The sequence below is a fragment of the Sciurus carolinensis genome, chromosome 2, assembly GCF_902686445.1.
Source record: "Sciurus carolinensis chromosome 2, mSciCar1.2, whole genome shotgun sequence".
NCBI lineage: Eukaryota > Metazoa > Chordata > Mammalia > Rodentia > Sciuridae > Sciurus > Sciurus carolinensis.
This window is the reverse complement of record NC_062214.1, coordinates 17,530,250-17,547,320: the sequence shown is the minus strand read 5'-3', so window position 1 is coordinate 17,547,320 and position 17,071 is coordinate 17,530,250. Positions and strand designations below refer to the sequence as shown.

Genomic DNA, 17,071 nt, shown 5'->3' with positions numbered 1-17,071 from the left:
AACTTCAATCCATTATGATCTGATAGAATACAAGGTAGTGTCTCTATCTTCTTGTATTTGCTAACATTAGCTTTGTGGCATAATATATGGTCTATTTTAGAGAAGGATCCATGTGCTGCTGAGAAGAAAGTGTATTCGCTCTTGGTTGGATGGTATATTCTATAAATGTCTGTTAAGTCTAAATTATTGATTGTGTTATTGAGATCTATGGTTTCTTTGTTCAATTTTTGTTTGGAAGATCTGTCCAGTGGTGAGAGAGGCATGTGTTACGGTCTATTTGGTTTCTAAAATTGAGAAGGATTTGTTTGACATACATGGATGAGCCACTGTTTGGGGCATAGATGTTTATGATTGTTATATCTTGCTGATTTATGCTTCCCTTAAGCAGTATGAAATGTCCTTCTTTATCCCTTCTGACTAACTTTGGCTTGAAGTCCACATTATCTGAAATGAGGATGGATACTCCAGCTTTTTTGCTGAGTCCATGTGCATGGTATGTTTTTCCCCATCCTTTCACCTTTAGTCTATGGGTATCTCTTTCTATGAGGTGAGTGTCTTGCAGGCAACATATTGTTGGATCTTTCTTTTTAATCCAATCTGCCAGTCTATGTCTTTTGATTGATGAATTCAGGCCATTAACATTCAGGGTTATTATTGAGATATGATTTGTATTCCTGGTCATTTGGTTCATTTTTAAAATTTTATTTATTTATTTATTTATTTTTGACACCTCTTGGTTCCTCCTTTATTTGACAGTTCCTTTAGGATAATTCAGCCCTTTGCTGATTTGCTTCTTTGTTTTTTATCTCTTCCTCATGAAATATTTTGCTGAGAATGTTCTATAATGCTGGCTTTCTTTTATTCTTTTAGCTTTTGTTTATCATGGAATGATTTTATTTCATCGTCAAATTTGAAGGTAAGTTTTGCTGGGTATAAGATTCTTGGTTGGCATCCATTTTCTTTCAGAGCTTGAAAAATGTTGTTCCAGGCCCTAGCTTTTAGGGTCTGGATTGAAAAATCTGCTGATATCCGTATTGGTTTCCCCCTGAATGTAATTTAGTTCTTTTCTCTCACAGCTTTTAAAATTCTGTCTTTATTTTGTATGTTAGGTATTTTCATTATAATGTGCCTTGGTGTGGGTCTGTTGTAATTTTGTGTATTTGGAGTCCTATAAGCCTCTTGAACTTGATTTTCCATTTCATTCTTCAGATTTGGGAAATTTTCTGATATTATTTCATTGAATAGATTGTTCATTCCTTTGGTTTGTTTCTCTAAGCCTTCCTCAATCCCAATAATTCTTAAATTTGGCCTTTTCATGATATCCCATAGTTCTTGGAGATTCTGTTCATGATTTCTTGCCATCTTCTCTGTTTGGTCAACTTTGTTTTCAAGGTTAAATATTTTGTCTTCAATATCTGAGGTTCTGTCTTCCAGGTGTTCTATCCTATTGGTTATGCTTTCTATGGAGTTCTTAATTTGGTTTATTGTTTCCTTCACTTCAAGGATTTCTGTTTGTTTTTTTTCAATATCTCTAACTCTTTATTGAAATGATCTTTTGCTTCCTGTATTTGCTCTTTTAACTGTCGATTGGTGCTATCATTCAATGCCTGCATTTGCTCTTTCATCTCATCATTCAATACCTGCATTTGCTCTTTCATCTCATTGTTTGCTTTCCCGATCATTTTAATTGTGTACATTCTGAACTCCCTTTCTGTCATTTCTTCTGCCACGCTGTTGTTGGATTTTATTGATGTAACATCTAGATTTGTTTGGGGCATTTTCTTCCCTTGTTTTCTCATATTGTTCAGGAATCAATGGGTCATTAAGATATTGCAGATTTCCTCTATTGACTTATAATGTCCCTGAAGATTGCTAGTATATCCCCTCTTATCCTTCAGTAGCCTGCAGTCTTGGAGGAAGTTGATAATGCGGTGCTCCACAAGGAAGCTGCCTCTCTAGGGTTGGTGACCCTCAGGGTGGGGTATATTCCCTGATATTGGGCAGAGGTGCCTCCACTTGTTGACCAATGGTCATCCAAAGGGGAACTAGGCTGCGGGCTGAGGCAAGGCCTGTTTGTGTCTGTGTCTCTGGTTTTCCCGTCCTTGTGGGAAAACCTCACCCGGCAGGGAAGACTCACCCAGTGGGGAGGTCTCACTGGTCAGTTCCCCTCCTAAAGGTTCCCCTCAATCTACAACTACTACCTGGGCTGGGCTGCCTTCCTCTGCAACGTTCCCAGGGGCCCAGACCTACCTCCTGGGCCTGTGAGCCTCACCCTTCGCAGATGAGTTCTCCTTAGGCTGCCTCTCCTCAGAGAATCTGCCTGCAGTCCTGGAAACTTCACTCTGCCCCTAGGCGTGTCTCTGTGCGGCTCTTCCACCAAGAAGCCGCCTAGGTCCTGGGACCCTGCTCTGCACCTAATCACCTGGCTATGCGGCCCCTCCTCTGAGCCACCACCTGGAGCCCCGTACAATAGCTCTGAGACCCACAGACCCGCCACACACCTCTTCCTCCGGACAGCCGCCCGGTGTTCCGACGCAGTCACTAGGAGTCCAAGCAACTCACTTTGCATCTCCTCCTCCCGCCAACCGCTTGTAGCCCTAGGCAGTCACTCTGAGTCCAAGTGACCCGGCCCTGTTCCTCCTCCTCCTTGGGGTAGCCCCCGGGGTGTTCAGGAGTGGTCGCTGGGAGACCAAGCGACCCACCGTGCTCCTCCTCCAGGCAGGCCACCGGTGTTCAGGAGCGGTCGCTTTGAGTCCAAACAACTCACCACTCGCCTCCTCCTCTGGCAATCGCCTGTGGCTCTGATGCAGTCTCTCCTAGACCAAGCGACCCGCCCTGTTCCTCCTCTTCCTCCGGGCAACCCTCCGTGTTCAGAAGCGGTCGTTCTGAGTCCAAACAGCTCGCCACGCAGCTCCTCCTCTGGCAACCGCCTGTGGCTCTGATGCAGTCACTCCTAGACCAAGCGACCCGCCGCACTTCTCCTCTTCCTCCAGGCAACCCCCCGGTGTTCAGAAGCGGTTGATCTGAGTCTAAACAGCTGACCACGCAGCTCCTCCTCAGGCAGTCGCCCGGAGCCCCAGTGGTTGCTCCAAGTCCAAGCGCTGTGCTGAGCCGCCTCCTCTACGATGTTCCCAGTTGCCCGTGTTTACCACTCCAGTGGGGGGGAGGGGTGTCTCGCCGAGCAACTCTACTTCACAAAGTTCCCTGCGTTCCGGGGCTACTGCCCCATCCGGGACACCTCCCCAACGGGAGAGACTCACCCGGCGGCTTTGAGTTGGTCCCAAGTCTCTCACTATCTCCTCTTTTGAATCCTGCGTCCTGGAGCAACATGAAATGCAGCCGCCCTCTAGTCTGCCATCTTGAAAAAAGGTTAAGTTCATTTTTAAGTATTTTCTTATTTTTAAAAATGTTGTTATAAATGGGGTTGTTTTCTTAATTTTTAGATTTCACTATTAGCATATAAAAACACAACTAATATTTGTGTGTTGATTTTGTACCCTGCAATTTCACTGGATTCATTTTTTCTAACAGTTTTTGTGTGTATAATTTTCAGGGTTTTCTACAAATAAGATTATGTCTTCTGTGAAAAGGGAGAATTTTACTTCTCTTCCAACTTGGGTGACTTTTATTTCTTTTTCTTGCCTAATTGCTCTGGGTAAGACTTCTAGTACAACATTAAGTAACTGGGCAAGAAGGGACATCCTTGTTATGATCCTGATCTTAGAAAAGAAGCTTGCAGTTTTTTACTGCTGAATATGACATAACTGTAGGCTTTTCACACATGACCTTTATTACTTTGGAGTATTTTCCCATTAGTCTTAGTTTGATGAATGTTTTTATTATGAAACAGTTTTGAGTTCTGTCAAATGCTCTTTCTACATTACTTGAGATGACCATGTGGTTTTTGTCCTTCATTCTGTTAATGTGGTATAACACACTGACCGATTATAATGTGTTAAGCTATTTTTGCATTCCTCTTGGTCAAGGTGTATAATCCTTTTATTGTGCTATTGATTTGCAGTTTGCTAGCATTTTGCTGAGATTCTAATGTCAATACTTAGCAAGGATATGGGTAGCAGGGTAATACTGAGTTTGGAAGTGTTCCCTCCTTTTTAATATTTTGGGAAGAGTGCAAGAATTGGTGTTATTTCTTTAAGTGTTTGGTGGGATTCTTCAGGGAAGCCATCTGGTCCTGCTATCTCTTTTTGAAGGAGGTTTTTATTACTGATTCAATTATTGCCACAGTTAAAGGTATTTTCGAATTTTTATTTCTTCATGGTTCAGTCTTAATAGGATGAATGTTTCCAGGAATTTTTCTTCTAGGTTATCCAATTTGATGGCTAATTATTTTTCACAGTAGTCTCTTATGATTCTTTATTTCTATGGCATCAACTGTGATATCTCTTTTGTTTCTGATTTTTATTACTTGAGTCTTTTCTCTTTTTTTCTTAGTCTAGTTAAGAATTTACTAATGTTGGTTGAAAAAAAAAATGTCAGCAATTCAAGATGGCAGATTAGAGGAAGGCTGCATTTCCAGTTGCTCCATGGTTTGGGATACAGTGGGAGTACAGCTTCTTGGTGAGGTAGGTGGAGAGGGAATTAACTAGAATTCAATATCAGACAGCTAAAATCTCTTAGAGTCTCAGAAATTTGGGTGCACTGAACAAAGAACAAGGAGTACACTGGAGCCAAGCTGGTTGCAGTAGCAGTGCAGGTTAAACAGAGGGGAGGGACAGAGAAAAATGCTGAGGGAAAATTTGGCATAGAAAAACCTGTCAGTCCAAAAAGCAGCCTTGAACTTAGTGGAACCAGAGGCTTCATGGTGAAGTGGTGTTTGAAAAGTGCTCTCTGTTTCTCAACTGGTGAGCAAAGAACTGAGGCATGAGCCATCTTGAGGAGACCATTTGCAGCTTGCTGCCGCAGAAGCCTGAGAATCATAGCAAACATTGCCATACTTTCCCAGCAAGCTTCTACCATGTGGCCTAGGAGAAAGCGAGTAAAACAGGCACAGAGATTGTACCCAGGGGAATTCAAATCAGAAAAACAGAGGGAATTGCAGCAAACTTTTCCTTGGAGTCTGGTGGCTCATGTGACAGCTGAAGAGGGTCAGGAATGCACTCAGGGACTAAGGCTGGGAAGGCCATATCTGTGAGCAGCAGTGTGTGGAGGGTTGGTTCTCCTGCCCAGTGAGAGTAATTCTTGGGAGGTTCCTTAGATACAGACTTTTATCAGAGATGGCATCTGCCTGGCCCTAGGGATGTGTTGATCTAATCTCCAGAGGTTACCCAACAAAACCCCTAAGGCCTCATTAGGCCTAAGGCCCAGTCACCAGAACTCCCCTCAGAATTTTGCAGCACCCCCACCTGGGAAGTGCATCAGAGTTTGGTCCATCTGGACAAAACTCCAGTCAACAGTACTTTCCATTCCATTCTACCTTACACTGAGGAGAAAGGAGGCTGAGAGCTATTTCAACAAGCTTCGGTTTTAGGCTACACCAGTTAGGAGCTCAGTGAGCCACACAAAGAGGAAGGGGTTAATAACCCCAGCCTTTGCTCTCTCTCAGCCAGTACACAGCCCAAGAAGAAATGGAAAGGGCAGCTGGGCACAGGCAGTGACCATCCTTCCTCATCTACCCTCAGTGGTAGGGATTCTTTCATTTTTCACTGAGAAACTTTCATCCCTGCCCCCTTTTTGGTACTGATTGTTTCATGAATAAATATTCATATCGTTTCTTTTTTCCTTATTTTTAGCTTTTTCAATGACAGTTATTTGTCTTTGTCTGTTGAGGTTTAGGGCTTTTGATTTGTTTTTGTCTATTTCTCTCATCTCTCTTCCTCTCCTTCTCTTGTTTCCCTTGTTCTCTATTTTTTCTCCTTCTTTATAACCATCACTAGCTATCTCTCTTCAACAGTCTCTGTCCACATTTTGAATATACTACACTTTCTCCTACCTTCCTATCACATTTTCATTTCTCTTATTTTTACCATTTGGGGGAATAGTTGGTTTATATAACTTCTGCCCCCACATTGGTATTGTGGCAGTTATTAGCACTGGGGATGACACAGCTACACCTGTTGTTTAATGCCAGCTCTAGTTCATGGTTATTTGTTCATTTGGTTTTGTTGTTGGCAACTGCTAACCCCACGTCTCCTGCTCTTGTGGTAGGTAGTGCTGTAGCTGTCATAGCAGGCACTAGGTATTTTAATGCTGTTTATTGTTTGCTTCAGTGGCGTTATTATCTGTTTCCCCCTTTCCTGTGAGGTGCTGGGAATCTACAGGGACATAAGTTCTGCTGCTAAACTAAATCCAATCAAAAGACAGTGCACCTTGCTCCACATGCAAATTAACCACATTCAAACTTTAGCTATACTTTAATACAAAGACTAGAAGAGATAAACACCCCAAACTAATGACCAGGGCTCACAAAGAAATGATTGGGGATAGAGGTTCTCAGGTCCCACTTATGGATATCAACTTCTACAGCAAAAACAGAAAATTAACACAAAGGCTGTGAATGCCACACCTATGAAGGGTCTCAATCTAGATCATACCAGGATACTTTGGCAAGTGATGGGTGTGCCCTAAAAGGCCCTCACGTAACAATGGAAGATAAATCCATCCCAACATATGCATAAAATTCAACAAGGGAATACAAGAAACATGAAAAAACAAGATAACAAGATGCCTCCTAAATTTCATAATTCACCAGCAACTGACATTGAAGTGGATGAAATATCAGATAAAGAATTCAAAAGAGGCAGCTGCTGGGGTTGGGGCTCAGTGGTACATTGCTTGCCTAGCACATGTGAGGCACTGGGTTCAATTCTCAGTAACACATTAAAAAAAATAATGTTTCCATCTACAACCAAAAAAAATTTTTTTAAAGAATTCAAAAGAATGAACATAAAAATCATCAGTGAATTTCAAGAGTACACACACACATATTAAAAAAAAAAAAACCCAACTGAATAAATTAAGAAAGTCAGCACAGGATGTGAAATTCATTAAGAACAAAGAGATGTTGAAAAGAACAAAGAGATGTTGAAAAGAATCAAACAAGAACCTTAGAAAGACAAATATATCAAATAAAATGTTCAGCTGAAAGTCTCTCTAATAGAGTAAACCATGATAAAAGCAGAATCTCAGAGCTGGAAGTCAAGTGGCCAAACTTGCACATTCAGACAGTACTAAAGAAAAGAAAACAAGTAACCACGACCAGAATATAAAAGAACTCTAAAACAACCTTAAGAGACCAAATTTAAGAATTGTTGGAATTTAAAAGGGTTGTGAGATGCAGACTAATAGAATGGATAACCACTTCAGGAAAATAATAACAGAAAAACTTCCAAACCTCAAAAATGAAATGGACATCCAGATACAGGACACGTTCAGAATTCCAAATAGACAAGATCAAAAAAGAACTTCTCCATGACACATTATAATTAAAATCCTTAACAAACAGAACGAGGTTAGAATTTTAAAAGCCTCAAAAGAAAAATATCAGGTCACAATTAGAGGCAAGTCAATGAGAATAAACTTACACTTTCTCAGCACAAACTCCAAAATCCAGGAGGACATGCTGGAGCAATGTGTTCCAAGTCCTGCAGGAAAATAACTGTCAATCAAGATCACTATATCTGGGCTGGGAGATAGCTCGGTCGGTAGAGTGCTTGCCTTGCAAGTACAAGGCCCTGGGTTCGATCCCCAGCACCGCAAAAAAAAAAAAAAAAAAAAAAAAAAAAAAAAAAAGATCACCATATCCAGCAAAGCTACCCTTCAGAATCAGGAGAAATAAAAACCTTTCAAGATAAGAAGAAATTAAAATAATTCATGACTCTGAAGGTGGCACTACAGAAAATACGTAAATAGGCATAATCCTAGCGGCTTGGGAGTCTGAGATAGGAGGATTATGAGTCCAAAACCAGCCTCAGCAATGGCAAGGTACTAACCAACTCAGTGAGACCCTGTTTCTAAATAAAATACAAAATAGGGCTGGGAATGAGGCTCAGAGTTAGTGCCCCTGAGTTCATTCCCCAGTACTAAAAAAAAAAAAAAAAAAAAAAAAAAAACAAAGAAAAAGAAAAAGAAAAAACTTCAATATTTCACAGAGGTGAAATAAAAAAAATAAAAAAATAAACCTTAGTCCAGAGCACAGTGGCACACACTTATAATCCCAGAAGCTCAGAAGGCTGAGGCAGGAGGATTGCAAATTCAAGACCACCCTCAGCAACTAAAAAAGGTCCTAAGCAACTTAGCAAGACCCTGTCTCAAATTTAAAAAAAAATTAGGGGCTGGGGTTGTGGCTCACTGGTAATGCACTTGCCTAGCATGTGTGAGGCACTGGGTTCAATCCTCAGCACCATATATAAGTAAATTAATTAATTAAATAAAGGTATTTTGTCCACCTACAACTAAAAAATATTCAAAAAATAAATTTAAAAGAATTTTAAATGGCTGGGTATATAGCTCCATGGTCCCTCTGGGTTCAATCTCCAGTACCAAAAAAGCAAAACAAAATAAAACGAAAACATTACTCAACATGAAGTCCCATATAGACTCCAATACAATAACACTGGGTGATTTCAACATACCTCTATTACCAACACACAGGTATCCAGTTATAAACTCAGTTAAGACTGGACCTGAAAAATGTTATAAATCAAATAAACTTAACAGACATTTATAGAATATTTCATCCAACAACAGCTGAATATACTGTATTCTCAGTGGTTCCTGGAACCTTCTCAAAAACAGACCATATTTTAGAAACTCTGAGAAAATACAAAAAAAAAAATTGATAAAATTCATTGCATTTTATTGTATCAAAATGGAATGAAAGGGGATTTAGCTTAGTGGCAGAGCGCTTGCCTAGCACGTGCAAGGCCCTGAGTTCGGTCCTTGGCCCTGGGAAAAAAAGCAAAAAAATCCCCAAAAATGGAATGAAAGAAGAAATCAACAACAAAAAGCCCTACAGAAACTACATAAACATGCTGAGATTGAACAATGCATTTTTGCATGATGAATGGGTGACAGATGAAATCAGGGGAGAGATTTAAAAATTCTTATAAATCAAATAAGAACAGTGACACAATACACCAGAACCTATGGGACACTGTGAAGGTGTTTGTAAGAGAGAAGTTTACATCTGTGAGTGCCTACATAAGAAAATAATATTCCAAATAAACAATCCAATGATACTTCTCAAGGTCCTTGAAAAACAAGAACCAATTTCAAAACCAGAAGAAGGAAATAACTGAGTATAGTCAAAATCAATGAAATTGAGGATAAAAAATAATAATAATGCAAAGGATCAATGAAACAAAGAGTTGTTTCTTTGAAAAGATAATTAAGATTGATAAGCCCTAATCCAACCTAACCAAAATAAAAAGAAGACCCAAATTAATAAGAGATGAAAAAGATGAAAAATCACCACAGATGTCATAGAAATCAAGAGGATCATTAGGAACTATTTTGAAAACTTATACTCCAATAAATGTGAAAATCTAGAACAACTGGATACATTTCTAGATACGTATACCACACCAAAATTGAATCAAGAGGGCATACAAAACCTAAACAGACTAATAACTGACAAAGAGACAGAAGTAATAATAAGCCTTCCAACAGAGGACTCAGTGGTCTAAGATGTCCGAGCTGCAGGGGCCTCAGCGACTTCCCACAGTGGGAATAAGCAGCAGGAGCTGGGCACAGGAGACCCAGGAAGGGTCTTATTTCCTTCAAGGCTCAAGCTCCTCAACCCATGGCACAGGTGTGAAGCCTGCTCACAGGCCCACCCCAGACTCATCCCAGGCTGATATAGTGCCAAACCTTCAAGGGCAGCTTGGCCTTATAGGAAATAATCAGCAATGGTTCTTCTACCAATATCTAGACAATTCCCCCACGATCCCAATCATAGTACACTAAGATACTGAGGAACACCGGAGGCTGTTTGTGGAAGGCCATAAGAAGCAGCTTTTGATGAGAATCCCACTCAGCTGGACTCTGATGCTATAGCTTTTACTCTAGCCCTGGTTGCCTCTGAAGCTGTCAGTCCTCTGGCCAACTGAATCAACTGTGACAAGATTGATGGTAAGGAAATCAGGTGACTCTCTGGATCAAAGAAAGACAGAGGCCTGTGCTCTGTGTAGTTAAGTCATTAGGAAGGAATGCAAATCAGAAGAGAATATAACCAGAATACAACCATGCACATGGAATGGGAAGCACACTGAGAAAAAGAAATAGAACGGCACTTGAGACTGTTGGAACTTGCTTCCAAGGAGGTCCTGGGATGCTTCTGACTTATCACTTTGCAACTACTGAGTGATCCAGTTTTACATTTGTGGAATCTCAAGAGTTTTCATCATAAAGGATGGTTTTGCATACATAAAGTCTTAAGAAAAAATGCCAATTATAGAACCCACAGAAATTAACCAAGATGACAAAAGAAATTAAACCGATATAGTCATTAGGATTGGAAAGCTATTGAAAGAACTTGGAAATTTCAGAATTTGTCAGTCTATAGATCTTAGAGTAAGATTAATTTTTGTACCTTCTGAAGTACTATAGATGAATAAATATTCAAATATGAAATAAACATGTAATATGAGATGCACATATTTGAAAAACCATGCAAAATTGGGGTTGGTGTAGGAATAGATTTTTTGTTGTTGTTAATGTTTAAACGGATTTGTTGTGAGAAGTTAACCTGCTAAATTGAAAATTATTCCTAACAGGTATCACTGTTAGTGGTGTGGGTTTTTTGGTTTTGCTTTTTGGGGTTTTGTCCTTTTCTTGTTTTTTAACTGTATGCCTTCCTGATATCAACTAGACATTCTGATTTTTTTCCCTTTTAAAAATCAAGGTAGCATATGACAAGCCAGCATATTATATGCTTCTCTCATCATCTTAGTTTTTTATTTTTTACACTTTTTTTGGAGATACATTAGTTTTTTGTTTTTTTTTTTTTAACAATATAAGGCTGTATTTTGATATAATGAACTAGTCATCTTTTGGACATCTTGGTTGTTTTCAAAATGTTTTATTATTTTCTGTGTTATACTGATTTCCCACAGAGTACACTTGTATAAATAAAGCTCTTGATTAAGGGGCATATGCATTTGTATTTTCAATAGGTATTATCAGAGTGCCCTCCTTGGGGCTCTACCAGTTTGCCTTCCTTTCAGCCAGTGATTTCTGTGCCTATTTTTCCACAGTCTGGCCAATCAGATCTGATTCTGGGAGAATCTGACAGTGAAAAATCATTTCTCGCTATCATATAAATTTGCATTTCTTTAGTGGTGAGGGCAGACATATGGTTTCAATGTGTAGGATGTTTTGCTTCTCTATGAATTGCAGGTCCATATCCTTTACTCATTTCTCACTGCCTTGCAAAACTATTTGTATATCAATCACTAAAGAAGTTAGCCCTTTGTGGTAAGAGATGGAAATACAGTTTTCTCCGTTTTGAATGCTTTTGAACATTCTGCCGTGCAGAAAAGTGTTTTAATGGAGCTGGGTATACTCATTTTTTCTTTTTGGGGGGCTTCCAGAGTGTAAGTCATACTTAGAAAGGCTGTGTCACTCCAGGATTATGAAGGAACACTTTGGTTTTAAATGTTAACATTAAAACTGATATTCATTTGGAATGTTTTAGGTTCTAGGAGCACTATTCTACCCTCATTGCACTTCTTTTCCAAGGTTTTTCTGGCTATTCAATTTCTTTCTTATTGTGGAACTTCAAGATCAATTCCTTCCAATTTTTACAAAAGCTGTTGTTATTTTTACTTGAGTTGCATAAAATGTACATGCTTTGAAGTGAAAATAGATGTCTTCCTCTCCAGTAATGTAGTAACTCTCCATTTGTTCATGTACTTTTCATATCCCCAGATATGTTTTAAAGCTTCCTTCATAGAGGTCTTACATATTTTTTTCTGTTACAAATATTCCAAGTTTGGTTTGTTGGAGAATGAAGTTCTGTTGTTTGTAAGCTGAATTCTACTGATTTTTCTTCATTTATTTTTTGGTGCTCTATTAAATTTTCTGTATACTCTTTTTAAAAAGGCTCCCAATAAAGAAAAGCTCAGGACCAGATAGATTCTCAGCCGAATTCTGCCAGACCTTTAAAGAAGAACTAATGCCAATACTCCTCAAATTATTCCATGAAACAGAAAAGGACAGAACACTTCCAAATTCATTTTATGAAGCCAGTATTGCACACAAACCAAAACCAGATAACAGGTCAAGCAAAGAAAACTAAAGATCAATATCCTTGATAAACTTAGATGCAAAAATTCCTAATAAAATTTTAGCAAGTTCTATTTAACAACACATTAAGATTATTAAGCATTACAACCAATTGGTTTTATTCCAGCAATGCAAGGATTGTTTAACATAATGCAAATCAATTAATGTAATTCATCACAGAAGTAGAATTAAGGACCAAAAATATTTAATCCTCTCAATAGATGCAGAGAAAGCCCTAGTGAAATTTAGTATCCATTCATGATAAAAACACTGAAGAAATTAGGGATAGAGGAACCTACCTCGTCATCACAAAGGTTATATACCACAAACCCAAAGCCAACATCACAGTGAATGGGGAAAAACTGAGAGCATTTCCTTCAAAATCCCAAGCAAGACAAGGATGTCCACTCTCATCATTCCTATTCAATATAGTGCTGAGTGCTGGAAATTCTAGCCAGAGCAATTAAGCAAGAGAAGGAATAAAAGGAAAGGATCCATGAAACTCCAAAAAAAAAAAAAAAAAAAAAAAAAGCAGGCAGACTAGAGGGAGGCTGCGTTCCTTGTCGCTCCGAAACTCCGGTTTCAAGAAGAGGATATCTGTTTCTTGGTGAGGCAGTTTCTGCTGCTTATTGATCCCCTGCTGTTTACCCCGTTTGTCTGCTGTGATCACCTGCAGTCTGCCAGCATATCGACACCTTTTTTGAGTGCAGATTGCTCACTGTCAGGCGCCTATCATCAGCCATTTGCCTGCCTCTCGCCTGTCCATCGCCTGCCTTACACCTATCCATCACCCACCGCATGAGGTTCACCTCCCAATCGTCGGACAACAGTCAGCAAACTGATCGCCGACCGCCAGTGGAGCACCAGCTGCCTGCTGTTGCCTGGAAGTTCACTGTTACAGTACCTGCAGGTTTGATTACTTGTGGCTACCGCCATTTTGAAACAACAGCCAGGCCCCATAGGACCCCTGGCCGGAGTGACTGAGCCCCGTCTCCATGATCCCTCAGCCTGACTGATCACTCCCTGCCTCTGTGGTGCTCATATTGACTGACTGCTCCCTGCCGCCAGGACCCCCAGACCAACTGACTGCGCCCTATCACCGGGACCCCAGACTGACTGATTGCACCCGGCCTCCAGGATCCCACAACCACACCAAACATGCCAGACCTCCAGGACCCTTGCCTGACCAACCGCACCCTGCCTCCAGGACCTCCAGCTGACCACATCCACACCCTGAGCTGCAGCTCCCCATTTGCCAACACATTTGGAAGCCAGAGCGGCCATCTTGGATAATCCTGAAAGTCATAGCTCTGATCTTTAGGGGGCGGCAAATCCCATCCTGAGACGCCTGCTGGAGGCTTGAAGCTCATTGTCAGGTACCTCTCATGCATCAGGCTACTAAAGACTGGGAGGTTTGATTACTATATGACTGTTATACTGTAGATTTTCTTTTTTCTCCTTATTGAAAAAATTTAAGTTTTTATTTCTTTACTTTTCTTGCTCTCTTTTCCTTTTGTTTACCTGTTCCCTCAGAGTCTCTTTCTCCCTTTTTGCATGCTAACATCCAATTTCTTTTGATTACACTCTCACCCTTTCTATTATCTAGATCTTCTTTCTTTTCTTATCCCATTAACAGCTACATTCTACATCCCTCTGCATCCTCTTTGTCCTCCATTGGAAACTGCACACCTTAATGCAAATCTGTTTGTTTTACTGAAGATAATATTTGAACTCATTCTGTTTATTATGACAATTTTGTTATTGTCCTCATAGGGGCTATTTGGTCTAGGATTGCATAGTGTGTGAATTGGGCACTGCTAATATTGATCTCCCCTTAAAGAAAGGGTTTTGGAAACCTATAGGGCCACTATAAGACTATAGGGGGAAATCTGCAATACCCCAGGATCTGCACTGCAAGAGGGGAAGATACATGAACAACATGAAAAAACAAGGGAAGAAAAATGATCCAAACAAATCTAGATTCTATATTAATAGAATCCAATGACAGTATGTTAGAAGAAATGTCAGAAAAGGACTTCAGATTATACATGATTAAGATGATTCGTGAAGCAAAGGATGAGATAAGACAGCAAATGCAGGTAATGAATGATAATACCAATAAGCTGAAAGAGCAACTGCAGGAAGCAAAAGTTCATTTCAACAAAGAGATAGAAATTCTCAAAAAAAAAAAAAAAACCAAACAGAAATCCTTGAAGTGAAGGAAACAATAAACCAAATAAAAAACTCAATGGAAAGCATCACCAAAAGACTAGACCACTTGGAAGACAGAACCTCAGACAATGAAGACAAAATATTTAATCTTGAAAATAAAGTTGCCCAAACAGAGAAGATGGTAAGAAATCATGAACAGAATCTCCAAGAACTGTGGGACATCATGAAAAGACCAAATTTAAAAATTATTGGGATTGAGGAAGGCACAGAGATACAAACCAAAGAAATGAACAACCTATTCAATGAGATAATATCAGAAAATTTCCCAAACCTGAAGAATAAAATGGAAAATCAAATACAAGAGGCTTACGGAACACCAAATACACAAAATCACAACAGATCCACACCAAGGCACATTATAATGAAAATGCCTAACATTCAAAATAAAGATAGGATTTTGAAGGCTGCGAGAGAAAAGCATCAGATTACATATAGGGGGAAACCAATATGGATAGCAGCAGACTTCTCAACCCAGACTCTAAAAGCTAGAAGGGCCTGGAACAACATATTTCAAGCTCTGAAAGAACATGGTTGCCAACCAAGAATCCTATACCCAGCAAAACTAACCTTCAGATTTGATGATGAAATAAAATCCTTCCATGATAAACAAAAGTTAAAAGAATTTACAAATAGAAAGCCTGCGCTACAGAATGTTCTCAACAAAATATTCCATGAGGAGGAAATGAAAAACAACAATGGAGGTCAGCAAAGGGAGGAACTACCTTAGAGTAAAACCACTCAAAGGAGAAACCAAGCCAACTTAAAAACCAAAAATAAGCTAAATGACTGGGAATAGAAATCATATCTCAATAATAACCCTGAACGTTAATGGCCTAAACTCATCAATCAAAAGACATATACTGGCAGAATGGATTAAAAAGAAAGACCCAACAATGTGCTGCCTGCAAGAGACCCATCTCATAGAAAAAGACATCCACAGACTAAAGGTGAAAGGATGGGAAAAAACCTACCATGCACATGGACTCAGTAAAAAAGCGGGAGTTTCCATCCTTATATCAGATAAAGTGGACTTCAATCCAAAGTTAGTCAGAAGGGATAAAGAAGGACATTTCATACTGCTTAAGGGAACCATAAATCAGGAAGACATAACGATAGTAAATATTTATGCCCCAAACAATGGTGCATCCCTGTACATCAAACAAATCCTTCTCAATTTCAGGAAACACATAGACCACAACACAATAATTCTGGGTGACTTTAACGTACCACTGTCACCACTAGATAGATCTTCCAAACAAAAACCAACCAAAGAAACCATAGAACTCAATAACACAATCAATAACCTAGACTTAATAGATATATATAGAATACTCCATCCATCAACAAGCGGATTCACTTTCTTCTCAGCAGCACATGGAACCTTCTCGAAAACAGACCATATGTTATGTCACAAAGCAGCCCTTAGGAAATGCAAAAATAGAGATACTGCCTTGTGTTCTATCAGATCATAATGGACTGAGAGTAGAAATCAATGACAAAATAAAAAACAGAAATTACTCCAACACCTGGAGACTAAATAATATGCTATTGAATGAAACATGGATAACAGAAAACATCAGGGAGGAGATAAAAAAAATTCTTAGAGGTCAATGAGAACGATGATACAACATACCAAAATCTCTGGGACACTATGAAAGCGGTACTAAGAGGAAAGAAAATTCATTGCATGGAGCGCATTCCAGAAAAGAATGAAAAGTCAACAACTAAATGACCTAACATTACAGCTCAAATCCCTAGAAAAAGAAGAAGAGAATAACAGCAAAAGTAGTATAAGACAGGGAATAATTAAAATCAGAGCTGAAATCAATGAAATTGAAACAAAAGAAACAATTCCAAAAATTGACAAAACAAAAAGTTGGTTCTTTGAAAAAGTAAACAAAATAGACAAACCCTTAGCCACACTAACAAAGAGAAGGAAAAACTCAAATTACTAAACTTCGTGATGAAAAAGGAAACATCACGACAGACACCACTGAGATACAGAACATAATGAGAAACTACTTTGAAAATCTGTATTCCAACAAAATAGAAACTACCGAAGATATTGACAAATTTCTAGAGACATATGCTCCTCCCAAACTGAACCAGGAGGACATACACAATTTAAACAGATCAATATCAAGCAATGAAATAGAAAAAGCCATTAAAAACCTACCATCCGGGGCTGGGGATATAGCTCAGTTGGTAGAGTGCTTGACCCTGGGTTTAATCTCCAGCACCGCAAAAAAAAAAAAAAAAAAAAAAAAAAACCTACCATCCAAGAAAAGCCCAGGACCAGAAGGATTCTCAGCTGAGTTCCACAAGACCTTCAAAGAACTCATTCCAATACTTCTCAAAGTATTCCAGGAAATAGAAAAGGAGGGTACCCTACCAAACTCATTCTATGAAGCTAATATCAGCCTCATACCCAAACCAGGCAAAGACATCGAAGAAAGAAAATTTTAGACCAATATCCTTGATGAGTATAGATGCAAAGATCCTTAACAAAATATTGGCAAACCGTATCCAAAAACATATTAAGAAAATCGTGCACCACGATCAAGTGGGGTTCATCCCTGGAATGCAAGGATGGTTT

At 39.3% G+C, this 17,071-nt stretch overlaps 1 protein-coding gene across 6 annotated transcripts in view; it reads right to left on the bottom strand.

Annotated features, from left to right (window-relative positions):
* The window catches only part of Zhx3 (zinc fingers and homeoboxes 3), a 130,782-nt gene that overhangs the window by 17,088 nt on the left and 96,623 nt on the right, over positions 1-17,071 (bottom strand). The window contains exon 1 of one of the 6 annotated variants that reach the window (XM_047539213.1): positions 7,542-7,587. The exons of the other annotated variants lie outside the window; for them this stretch is intronic. The gene's annotated coding sequence lies outside the window, so the exon portion shown is untranslated. Of the gene's footprint in view, positions 1-7,541; positions 7,588-17,071 lie in introns of those variants that run through there. 6 annotated transcript variants of the gene reach the window in all.